Source organism: Vigna unguiculata, chromosome 4 (assembly GCF_037176805.1).
Source record: "Vigna unguiculata cultivar grain cowpea cultivar isolate G323 ecotype 2 chromosome 4, ASM3717680v1, whole genome shotgun sequence".
Classification (NCBI taxonomy): Eukaryota; Viridiplantae; Streptophyta; class Magnoliopsida; order Fabales; family Fabaceae; genus Vigna; species Vigna unguiculata.
The window spans coordinates 30,661,163-30,674,056 of record NC_140795.1 but is presented as its reverse complement, the minus strand read 5'-3'; the positions used below and the strand labels follow the sequence as shown (position 1 = coordinate 30,674,056).

General features: G+C 31.6%; 1 non-coding gene across 1 annotated transcript; it reads left to right on the top strand.

Annotated features, from left to right (window-relative positions):
* The first annotated feature begins 10,221 nt into the window (after positions 1 to 10,221).
* Positions 10,222 to 10,328, top strand: LOC114182788 (small nucleolar RNA R71). The gene has a single exon (XR_003604224.1). It is a non-coding gene; the product is annotated as a small nucleolar RNA R71 (small nucleolar RNA).
* The last annotated feature ends 2,566 nt before the right edge of the window (positions 10,329 to 12,894 follow it).

Sequence of the window (12,894 nt, the reverse complement as noted above, 5' to 3'; positions counted from 1 at the left end):
GTACTAATTTTTTTAATATAATTTTTTCATAAATGATAATGTAATAAACCACTTTTACTTGGTAGGAAGGAAGTACAATTTTTTTATTTTTGGGTTAAATTTCTCACATCTTAGATATAATTTTTTCTCATTCTTTGTCTATATTATTTTCCTAGCGTTTGTACAAGTTATAATTACGTATGACTTAGATTGAAATTTACTTATATAATTACAATATCATGTCAATTTTTTTTTCATTGATAACTTAATGATTGGTCCAAGTATAAACTTACGAGTATCATAAAGTACATGTAACCAAAGTTGGGTACGATGAATGTAAGTTTTCTGAAATTGTAAAGGTATGATGTTAGAAGATGTTGGCTTTGAATTTGGGGATGCTCAAGATTCGAACAGCGTGTTACTTAGGCTCCCATGGCTTTGTATTTAGGTTAAATTATAATATTGTCTTTTTTAAAAAACAAAATCAGAAAATCTAGGTTTCAAAGTTTGGAAAATGAGAATTTTTGATCCAATCTTCAATTTTTATATGTTTTTTTTAATTTTTAATTAATCAATTTATTTCGAAATGGTTTGTTAAATGCAAGTTTAGTTAGTCAAAAAGCAAAAAGGTACTCTGAAAAAGAAAAAAAGGATAAAAATGGTACATGCAAAAACAGATGGGGTATTTTGTAATTAAAAATGTGTTCAAATGGTATTCGTTTCTGGTCTCTTCATCTGTTCCTGCACAAAACAAATAAGATAAGTTACGCACAAGTGTCACCTTACCCATGCAATCCGTTATCTCCTCAGTTGGCCTCTTCCCAGTTTGCACATGTCTATTTGGACCCGGGAGGGGTTACCTGCACAAGAGACTCTGAAGCTCAAGTCAGCTAAAACTCTCTAAAAGTCAAATCAGGTGATTAATGAAGTAATGAATGCGTACCTTTAATTACTGGGGTCCACACATATTTATAGAGCATTAATTATGTTTGGCCACATCATGGACTGGGCCCTAGTTTGGGCTGTAAGTGGGCCTGGACCCTAGCCCAGGCCCTTAGTTCGATTATTGTGGGTTCATTGGATATCAGGGGGTTTTGATTTCGCTAAGTCTTTTGGAATGGTCCGATTTGGTTACTTCTCTAGTTGGCTTATGTTGTCTTCGTCCGTGTACTGTCCTAGGTTGGCTTATGTCGTCTTCGTCCGTGCACTGTCCTAGGTTGGCCGCTCCATTAGCAACCTTTGTTATGAGTTTAGGCATGTTTAGGTCTATGCTGGCCCGAGGCGTGTACTTTAGTTGTTTCCGACATATATGTGGGAGTTGTTTGTTGTTATTTATATGGTTAAGTTGGCCAGATACGGTACATCATCCATACAAAGATTCATGGAAGTTTAATCCTTTGAATCTGTCTTTCCAAATGACTGCAAATCAGTTCATCCAAACAACATTGACATTTGCATTTTTATCCTGAGTTAGACTAAATTAACTCAGACAAACACAACATAAAAATGAAAAATTATTATATTTGAATAAAATAATTTATAAAAATAATTCATTTATTTGAATAAATGAAAATCCTTTACACTAAAATAAAAAGTTATTAAATAAATAAATGAAAATCCTTTACACTAAAATAAAAAGTTATTGTATTTGGATAAAGTAATTTATAAAGATAATTCATTTATTTGAATAAATAAAAATCCTTTACACTAAAATAACTTGAATAAAATAATTAGAATGAAATGAAATATAAGAAATTTTGAAAGATATTCACAAAATTTATGTATATTTATTTACATCGATTTATTATTTAATTAGAATTAAATTTCAATTTATAAATTTAAATACAAAAAAATGAAATTAAATATTTATAAGTAGTACAGTCTGAAAAATGAAAACACACTTTTATAATTTTAAGTGAAAGTGTATATAAGTTTTATACATTATTTATTTGATCATGAAACTTATTGATCGAATTAACAATATGGTTAGATGACTTAATTTGAGCGTCGATTAATTTATTTTTTAAAGTTTAATACTTTATAATATAATTTCTTTTAAAATAGCTTAAATATTAATTTCTTAGTAATATAAATTTCAAATTATCTATACAATATTAAAAACTATAAGCGGATCAATAATTGCTGAAATCAAATTAGTTGAATATGAATTTTTAATTGTCTGATTTATTGGTGAATTACATTCACTTTAAATTTTTATTACTATAAAAAAATAATAAATTAATAATTTTATTATATATTATTATATATTGATGGTAACTCCCTAGCCAAAGGGTTAACCACAAAAAGCATGATTAAGCGTATACAAGAAGAGTTAGATTCATATGTAAAAGGTGGGTCCAAACTCTTATTCTCTTAGGCACCTTGGAGAACTCTTAGTAGTGTAGATTTATTTTGGGCTTTGTATATGGGCCTAATAGTGTAGAATTTTTTTTGACCCTATATAATGGGCCAAGTAGCATAGGGTTTTTGGGCCTAAGAAAAGCCCATGAGTTGGAGCGCATTTTCCATTGACTTTACAAAGTCAACATGCGCATATGTAGTAGCTTGGAAGGCAAGGAAGAGAGTGGCCATATGTCATGCTCTCATTGGAGAGTTTTCTTAGTGGCCACATGACACTCTAGGATGGAGAGAATTTTCTACCTTCTTGAGTGGCCAACTGACACTCTAGGAATGGAGAGGATTTTCCACCTTCTTGAGTGGCCACATACTTTGGGAATGGAGAGGATTTCCCACCTCCTTGAGTTTCCACATGTCCTTCTCTTATTGGAGAGGATTTTTACCTGTCTCCAAGCTAGCTAAGTTAGAATTTTTAGAGTTTTGCATCTCCAAATTTGGAGACACTTTAGGCTATAAAAGAGGTGTGTCCCCCTTATAAATTCACTTTGAGATTAGTATAGTTATGCTGCCAAATTGCTTGTGCACACTTGTCTCTAACGTCAAGGCTAGAGCATTCCATGTGGTCTTCTCTAGCCACCCTTCCTTGAGAGCACACCATTTTATCCATTCTCACCATGAAACCGAGAGCTTCCAACCCACACCATCCATGCTTTCATGCTTGCTCATCTTCGTGGATCTCTTCTTCATGCTTTGGATGCACCTAGGTTGAGGAGGGAGCCATTAAATTTAGATACAAATAATTTTTAGTTTGTAAAATAAGGTTTAATTTAGTCCGTACAATGACTAATTATTTTGATTTTTAGATTTGATCATTGTTTAATGATTTTTTTATAGTATAATGTGGAGGCTATCATCTTTTTTGGGACTTCTTCCTCCACCTCCAAGCATTTTTTTTTTATACTCCCAAATATTTTGAAAATTTCCAAAATGACCTTTTGACTTTTACCAGTAGTTAGGTAAAAATATTAATTACCCTCTCTATTTAATACCTCACCAACCTGTACCTTTATCATTAAAACTAAATAAAACAAAAAAAATTAAAAATTAATATAAAAATAATTTTAATAAACAATTATAAATAAATCTGGATATATATTTACTAGATGTAAAATATATATATATATATATATATATATATATATATATTATTTTTTTTGAATTTTGTTTTTATATAATGTGTTAAGAGAAATAAATAAAACTAAAACATAAATAAAATTAAAAAAGTAACATATTTTATATATATATATATATATATATATATATATATATATATATATATATATATATATATATATATTGTGTGGGGTGGGGGTGTTGGTGCGGGTGGGTGGAGGCGCGTGCATGTGCATATTTCATTTAATTTTTATATATTGTATTAAGAAAAATAAATTAAAGTAAAACAAAATCATAAACATCCCATTTACTAGTGAAACTATTAAATAAAGAAGTTCATAATTAATAACATAAGACATATAAATCCACACACTAATATAATATATTTATATAGTCATCTAACAAAGATTTAACTATACAAACAATATAAAGAGTTTAAAGGTTTGAACCATTAGGGATTCTATCAAAATTGCACACATTTCGCATCTAACTAACCTAAGCTTCAAGTTAAAGGCTCCTGCACATGCACTGATGCATTAATGCATGCATCATCATCTACTCACACTACATTGTTCATCATAACAAAAGAAAAGAAAAATAAAGCAAGACAAACAAGGAAACAAACAAGGTAAGCTAGTTGAATAAATGATACATATGCATTTTAAAACATTCCATATGCATATAAGTTTTTATTTTAAAATATACAACAGAATCACTCAACATGTGAGATTTTAATCCAAATTATTCTAGACTCAACCTTATTTGGATAGGTGCACTTGAGTTAGACTTGTGAAGCCAAACACCTGTGGTGATAGAAACTTCTTTATCGAACTATAACTCATAAGTTCAATCCTTCTTACAGTAAAAAATAATGGAACCATTTTATGACAAGATCTTCTCTCACTCTCACCACCTAACCATTCTCTTATATATGAGTATGAATAACTAGTATAGTTCAAGATAACCTCACAAAATGGAATATCTATGATCGAATGAAATATGTATTACCTTCACTTGACAAAGATATTCATTGCCTAAAGCAAAAGATATATTAGAAGATCTCTCAAACAAAGAGCTAAATCTTGTTTTTCTTCACCAAATCCCTAAACAAAGCATTGTCAACTCCCTTTGAGAAAAAAAAAAAACTTGAATGGGGTTAGTTAAGAATGATTGGGATCCGAAAGAATACTATTGAAGTGGCTTGAGAAAGAATATTAGTTATGTTAGGAGCACCTTGGTAAAAGAGTACTTGATGAGTTCATATTTTTGCCCTCATTTAATGTTTAATTTTAGGCATTTAATTGAATTTGTGTGCTTAAAAAGTGATTTAATTGACAATTCTAATAATTAGGCTATTTGAGCTTGTGTGATAAAAATGTCTTAAAAAGTGATTTTTAGCTGCATAAATTATTTTTGGATATTTTAACATATGTTAATGCAACTGAAGTTAAGATTAAGCTCATTTAAAGTGGAAAAACCTTTAAATAAGGTTGAAATTTGCAAGTTTTGAAAAAATCACTTGTGCACCCCCTAAATTACATATATACTCTCCTCTTTCAAGTGAACCACCTAAAAACCTTTTCTACACCCCTAATTTTTACTAAGTTGCACCCCTCTTTCCACTCATAAACTAGATGCACTTAGATGTTACCATGTGGCAATCCTCAATTTTCAAATTTGTCCAACCATATGTTGCCACATGTCATCTATCCATCACTAAACATATGAGCCAATAACATGTTGCCACATAATCTCATCTTCTTTTCTTCAAACCCTAAGCACCAACAACAACCTTGAAGCTGACAACCACTACGCGAACGCACAAGCTGCACCATTGTCGTGCCTTCACGTTGCTGCCAACCATGAAATCACGAACGCACACTGCCTGCACCTACATCGGAACCCATTGTTCACAGTTGTAAAGCTTCACTCACCATTGCAACACCATTTTCTGCATTCCTTGCTTCATCAAAACGTGAACAACAGTGGCCACAATCCATGAAGGAGGCAGAAGTTCTAATTCTGGAGAGAGAGGAGATGCCACATGTCAGCTTGTCAATGGATCAAACTTGGTCAAATCTGGTCAAAGACTGGTCAAATGAGAAGGGTTTACGTTCAAATATTCATCTTTTTCGATTTCCCAACAAATTTGGACTATAAGATTGAAAATGGATTACTTAGAAAATTAATGAAAATATTATTTGGTGATAATTTATCAGATATTTTTAAATAATTTATTTATTTAATTATACCATAAATTATTAACCAACTATATTTGTCAAATATTTTTAAAACTAACTGTCTCTCCAAATATTTTTAAATCTTTATCTTTATCTTTATTTTAAAAGATATTTGAGAGATTTTAGCAACATAAAAGCCCAGTCCAAGTCCTATATAAAGAGACCAAGAGAAAGCAAAAAAGACAAGCTCGGGACTTCAGAGTTTAGGAACCCTTAGGGGGGGCTTAATTTCGCTTCCCTTCTCTCTCTACTCTTTTCTTCTATTTTTATTTTATTTTGCATTCTATGGAGTGCTAAACTTCTTGAGTTGATTCCATTGTAATTTCATTATGGATTCTGAGGTTATAATGAAATAATTTCTTTGTTCCTTTCATTATTGTTGAGGTTTTAATTCATCTATGTCTTTTATCTTTGAATCACGTGAAAAATAATGGTTTTTACATCATATCTAATTAGTGAGATTTTTTAATCTATATGCATATCCATCATATGATTTCAAGGTTTTTAATTTTAATTGAGAATTTACTTTGATTAAATTTAGAAAGTTTCATGTGATTAAATGGGTTTTTGCCATTGAGAATGCACTTTGATTGGAGGTTAAAACTTTATCTAAAATTAATCAAGAATGTACTTTAGTTAATTAGCTTTTTGCTTGATTTTAGAGTTAAAAGAATGGACATGATTAAGGATAGTAATATTTAATTGAGAATGTACTTTGGTTAAATTTACTATGATTAATCTACAAAGTTCTTGCTTTTGATTGAGAATTTACTTTGGTTAATAGTGAGAATGTGAACAAATTAATTGAGAATTTACATTGATTAATTTGCTAATCTACAACAATAATTAATTGAGCAATAATCTTTAGATTACCGATGATGGATCTATTTTGCAAAAAATGGTGGAATCAATCTATTTTCTTTACTATTGTTTTTATCCTATTTTATATTTTTCCAATTTTATTTCTTTGTTCCTTATTTCCTTTGATTAACTTTTTTGTATAGTTTTTATAAGAATTAATTTGTTAGAAATCAATTTCGGGTTTCATTGGGAGATGACTTTGGGTTACTTTACCCTTTCTATTCTTGTTGACTACTATCTTAACAATACTGAAGTTGTTATAGATAAGTAGTATTAATTTGATCGCGTCAACGACAATGTTATCTGTACTCAATGGGTTAGCCAAAAGTGGATATGAGAACAAACAATACCCAAGAGATTAGCAAGGAGTGGCTGTGAGCCCAACGAATACTCATATTCTACTTCACAACATTTGTTTGCTTAATAAGAAGCCTATTGGAGATTTATAAGTTGTTTTGTAAGCTCATGTGCACCATAGAATTTGATAAACCAATCTTTTCTTCAGGATGTGACTGTCTTCTCTAGGTTCCTTTTTTATTTCTCTGTTAAACACCTTTATTTTTCCATTGGTTTGTGGATGATATGGGGATGAAATCTTGGGTTTCTCTCCACAATGTTTCAAACATTTTTACAACTGAGTATTACAGAAATGAGATCCCATATCATTGATAAACACTCTTGGAGTACTAAACTTGCATAATATTTTTTCTTCAAAAATTTGACCACAATTTTGGTATATGCTTTTTGAGCCACAATTGCTTCAACCCATTTGGATACATAATGTATTGCTACAAGGATGTACTCATTTGAAAATGAAGGTGGTAGATGTCCCACAAATCAATTTCCTATTAGTTAAACATTTCAACCTTTATAATGTTGTTTAAAGGTGTTTAATGCTTCTTTAAATATCCTCTAACATTCATTGTCGAGCAAAATAAACCATATTGCAACACTTTTGTTGTTGTTATTGTTGTTTCTCCACTAAAATGACCAGCAAAAGGAGAATTATGTCAATGCCACAAAATGTTGTTTGACTCCTCAATTGTGACACATATCCTTGATAGATTATCTTATCCTATCTTGAATAAATGAGAATTATCCCACACAAATTTCCTAGGATCTCTAAAAAGTTTCTTTTTGGTGCCAATTAAAATATTCAAGAATAACACATGTAGCCTTGAAATTTGCCATATCAGCTGTATCCTAAGTAACCATCCAGAAAATAATAAAATTCTTGCCCTAGTTTTCTCTCAAATATTTGATCCATAAAAGACAAAGTAAAATGATCCTTTTTAGTGGCTTGATTCAGTTTTTTATAGTCAACACATATTCTCCAACCAATGATTATTCTAGTAGGAATCAACTCATTGTTATTGCACACAACAATCATGCCTCCTTTTATAGGCTCTACCTGGACTAGACTAACCTAGGAACTGTAAGAAAAAGGATAGACCATCCTTAATTGTTTACTACCTCTTTCATGGTAAAATTTTGTCTCCTCTGAGATTGAGCCAAATGTGTATAGTTTTGTTCGATGTGAATTCTATGAATGTAGTATGAAGGACTCATACCTTTGAGATAAGATAAAACCTAACCTATTACATCCTTATTGGCGTTAAGAACTACAATAAACTTTTCTTTTTCTGCAACAAGGGAGAGCATTGTTGATGACCACTGGTTTGTGCCATCCTTCTTCAAGAAAAAAATATTTGAGATGTCGAGGCAACACCTTCAACTCTAACTTCTTATCTTCATATGCATTTTAATTTGACAATTTTCAGCGTCAACAAATGGAAGTTATTCTTTTGAATCCATATACATTTTCATTTGACAATTGTCTCATCATCCAGGTTTTCATCTTCATAATTTATTGTTAATGCTTTTTCTAGAGAACTGAAAGTGGTCCACTATTTTTTTGTTTCTAGAAAAAGTTCATCGATTTCATTTAGTTTGAAGCATTACTATTTTTCTTTAGGATCTTCATTGCCTCAAAGATATTAAAGTTTACTTTGCCATTTTGCACTTTGACCTTCAAATGGCCATCATCTACATTAATAATGACTTTGGTTGTCTTCATGAAAGGTCTTCTCAAATCAAAGGCACTTCACAATCTTCTTCAATATCCATGATGAAAAAATCTACTGGGAATATGAATTTATCATCTATGACCAAAACATATTCAACTACATTGTACATATACTTCATTAATCTATCAACTAATTATAGTGTCATCCTTGATGGTCTAACTTCCCAATCTCCTATTCGCTTGAACATAGATAGGACATTAAATTGATACTAGTCCTTAAGTCTACTAAGGCTTTGCTTAATGGTAGAGTTCAACTAGTGACTGGAATGGTGAAATTATTAGGATCTTTAGATTTCTAAGTAAATGTCTTATGAATTATAACATTGCATCCTACTTTAAGCTCCATAATCTTTTCTATAATATTCTTTTATATGTAAAAAGTTATTTCATGAATTTTGCATATGTTGGCATTTCCTTCATAACTTCTACAAAGGGTATGTTAATTTGCAACTGCCTAGAGATATTCATGAATCTTGCAAATTCCATTTTTTTGTCTTTCTTTGAAGGATGAGGAGGATATGGTTGATTCTTTAGTTGATCATGTACTTCAATCTTCTCTTTCTTTTTCTTATTCATTTTTTTTTCTTTTTTCCTTTTCCTTTTTCTTATTTTTGTATGTTTGTTTCTTCCCTACTATTTACAATTTTTTGTTCCTTCTTTTTCTTCTCTTCCTAACACTCATTTTTATTTTCTTTTTCTCCTTTCAGTAGAACTTCCTCCTACACGGCCAAGTTATCACCATCCCTATGCCATTTCTCGTAGTTATTGATTTACAATGTTCTTTGGGATTAGTTTGTGTATTAGCTGAGAATTGGCTAACACACCAGTCTAAGAGTTGCTTAGCCAATTATCCAATTCATGTCTCCAAATTTATAATTAAAGCTTTTTGTGTTTTTCTGATTGGACAATGAGGCCTGCATGAATTGCTTTAAAGTCTCATCCAATTTAGTTGTTCTTTCATGCAATGGAGTGTATTATTCTTGTTATTTCTAAAAATGAGGTTATCTTTTAGATGGATCAACATTATGTTCCATGCATAGCATTGGTTTTGATTATTTCTATAACCTTGTGAAAAATTGTTAGCATAAGCATTTTATCAGAGTTACATAATTTAACTTTCCTCTCTAGTTATTAATATAATGGATTTCTTCTACTGAACCAAATTCTAGGTATTGGTATTGGTCATTTGGATGATCTTCACCACAGAAATCACATCTTAGAGGTGGCTACACTTGGTTGACATTCACAAAATGTAGTAGTATTGGCAGTTTGGCCATCTTCTGATGAGTTAAAATTTCATTTTGAACTAGTATAGCATATATTTACATTCGAAACTCCCCTTTGTTCCATGTGATTTTTTTGTTGTGATGAGCTTGCCTATTAGTTGAGGATAAACTAATTTTGATTATTGTGACCTGGTATGCACCTACAACCATCATTGTTCCTCTAGCTGCTGCATCTAATAACATCTTTACTTCTAGATTTAATCCATTGTAAAACATGTTTAATTGATCCACATCCTCAAATCTATTATTAGGACATTTTTTAGAAACAACTAGAAATCTTTCCCATGCTTCATAAAATGGTTCCTCTTACCCTTGCCTGAAAGTAGAAATATTAGATTTAGTACTTACATACTTGGCGAAAAAAATATTTTCAAGAACTTGCTTTCTACGTTAGTCTAACTAGTTAAACTTTAGCTTGACTTAGATTTTATCCACTTCTTAGCTTCTCCAATCAAAGAGAATGGAAATAGCTTCATGTATGCAAGTTCTTCTTGATTTGCTTCAAGTCCTATAGTTGCATAATGTTCATAAAATGTTTCTAAATGACAATAATGATCTTTATGATCTTTGTTTTGCTCATGTATATTCATTTTACTTTCTTTATATGTTGTTCAAATAGTAAATTCTCTACAAAACCTTTCCCTCTCAACATCCTAAATCACACTAAACTTAAGCAAAAGATCAGTGTAGTTTGAGAAATAGTTCACGCACTATTGTAGTGTTTTTGGTTTGGTGATGATAAGTTTACTTTGAAAGTTTGGTGCAAGAATTATGGTTGTGGTTTCTATTTGATTTTATGCAGAATCTCTAATGAATTATATGTTAAAATCCTTAAGTGCAAAGAAATAATGTTGGTGTTATGATATGATGATGAGGTATGGCTGATCATATGACAATGTTATAAGCATGTATGCATGCATGTGATGGGATAATATGAATTCTCTGAAAACCTTAAAGCCAAGAGGGCTCTTTTACCTAAAGGGCTTTATTGAGTCAGGGTAAAAGGGTTTGTTTCAGTAATAAGCCTTTAGCATGAGTTTAGCAAGAGTACTCTTACCCAAGGCTTTATTTAGCGAGTAGAGTTGTTGCTTGTAAGTTTATGGAAAGTAGGGGAAAGACCCTTTTCCAAGCGGCGTTGTTGCACATGAAAGATAGAGCAGTTGGTTATGAGAGAATGTCATATTGTTTGATATTAATTGGTGGAAATATTTTGATGATTGCATGATTGTGGTTGTAGTTTCAACCTGCGATGATCGTATAACTTGTGTGGTACGGGAGTAGATGTTGATGCAGATATAGTTGGAGAAACATAGTTGTGGGGAAGTTTTTGGGATTTTTTGGAAAGAAAAGGGTGTTTTCTTTTGAAATAAGAGATAATAGTTTGACTATTTTTGAATTTGGAGCTAGGAAGAAATTGTAATATGTTTTCTTTTGATGACTTAATATGGTTGGTTTTTTTAACGAGCTTTTATTTTAGAGAATAAAGCTTGTTTTGGATAAGATTTTGGAAAGTGATTTTTAAGATAAAATATTTATGAAGTTTACTATTTTATAGGATGATATCAGAGTTTTATGTTTGAATTTTGGGAGAGAAAAAAATAAAAAATAAACAACAAAAAAATGGAAAATAAGCCATCCTTAGGCTAGCCAAGGTTCAAGGTTGTGTCCTTTCCTACACCAACACATACAATAACCACTAAGTCACAAACTTTCTCATGATATAATGTGTGATACCCTAAACAAATATTACTTGATACAACAAAATATAATTAAAATAAACCATCTGATACTATTCCTAACCACGAGAAAATTTAATATTTTATCGATTCGATTAAAACAAAATCCATAATTCACAAGTACATTATTACAAGTCTGAAATCCGAAAAGCAACTAAAAATAAAAGATAAATCAAAACATAATACTTTAGTAAAATCCCCAAGCTAGACCTCAACTTCATCTCTATGCCTCGCCAACATTGCCTGAAACCACATATGCTTCTGTGTGAAAAGTTACACGATCATCGCTAATCACACACAGAAAGGGTGATCTCAAACAGAATAAAACATGCGTAAATAACATGAATACCTCACCCAAAACAAATAACCTCACTTGGCAAGACTCACACACTTAGAGACCTTATAACAAAAGGTAGATATGTAACCATTGTCTCATAACCTATATGAGACTAGCATATCCAAACACATTGTGATCCTGTTCAACCATGGCCTTAAGGATATAATATGCTTCTACGAACCTGCCCCTTTGTAGTCCAACCTCTACGAACATGCCCATTAGTAGTCCAACCTCTACGAACCTCCCCGCTCGTAGTTCAACATGCGTGAACACATCCAATTACAAACCTCCATGTTCGTAAAACCATCAAGTGTGAGCACAGAACATAGAACCTTCCCGCTCGTATTCACATAAGAGTACCACTAATACGAACCTCCTCGTTCGTATTATTCACATGTCCAAACTCAATTATGCACCTCCCTGCTCGTAATACATTCAAGCATATCCTAGACCCAAGGCCATCACATCTACGCATGCAAAAAAATACAAAACCCACAACCTGTCGTGTTGCAGACTGCCTAGTTACCCCATAACGCCGCTTGGCGCCACACCTCATAAGGCCTCCCTAATTCACCTATCTTCTGGCGGTCCAACAACACCGCTAGGCGCTACACCAGTAACGTTAAATGTATAGTTTTAAGGGTTCTAAAACAATGTCCAAGCACCAAAACATACAAGGCATACATCCAAAATACCTCAGTACATGTTCATGTAACTATATATGACTCATTTGTACAACCACACATCACATACATCAATTATATATAGATACACTTGCATTCACCAACTAAGGCCATACCAACACTTAAATTTAACAAAGAAGCACTCATGTTCATGG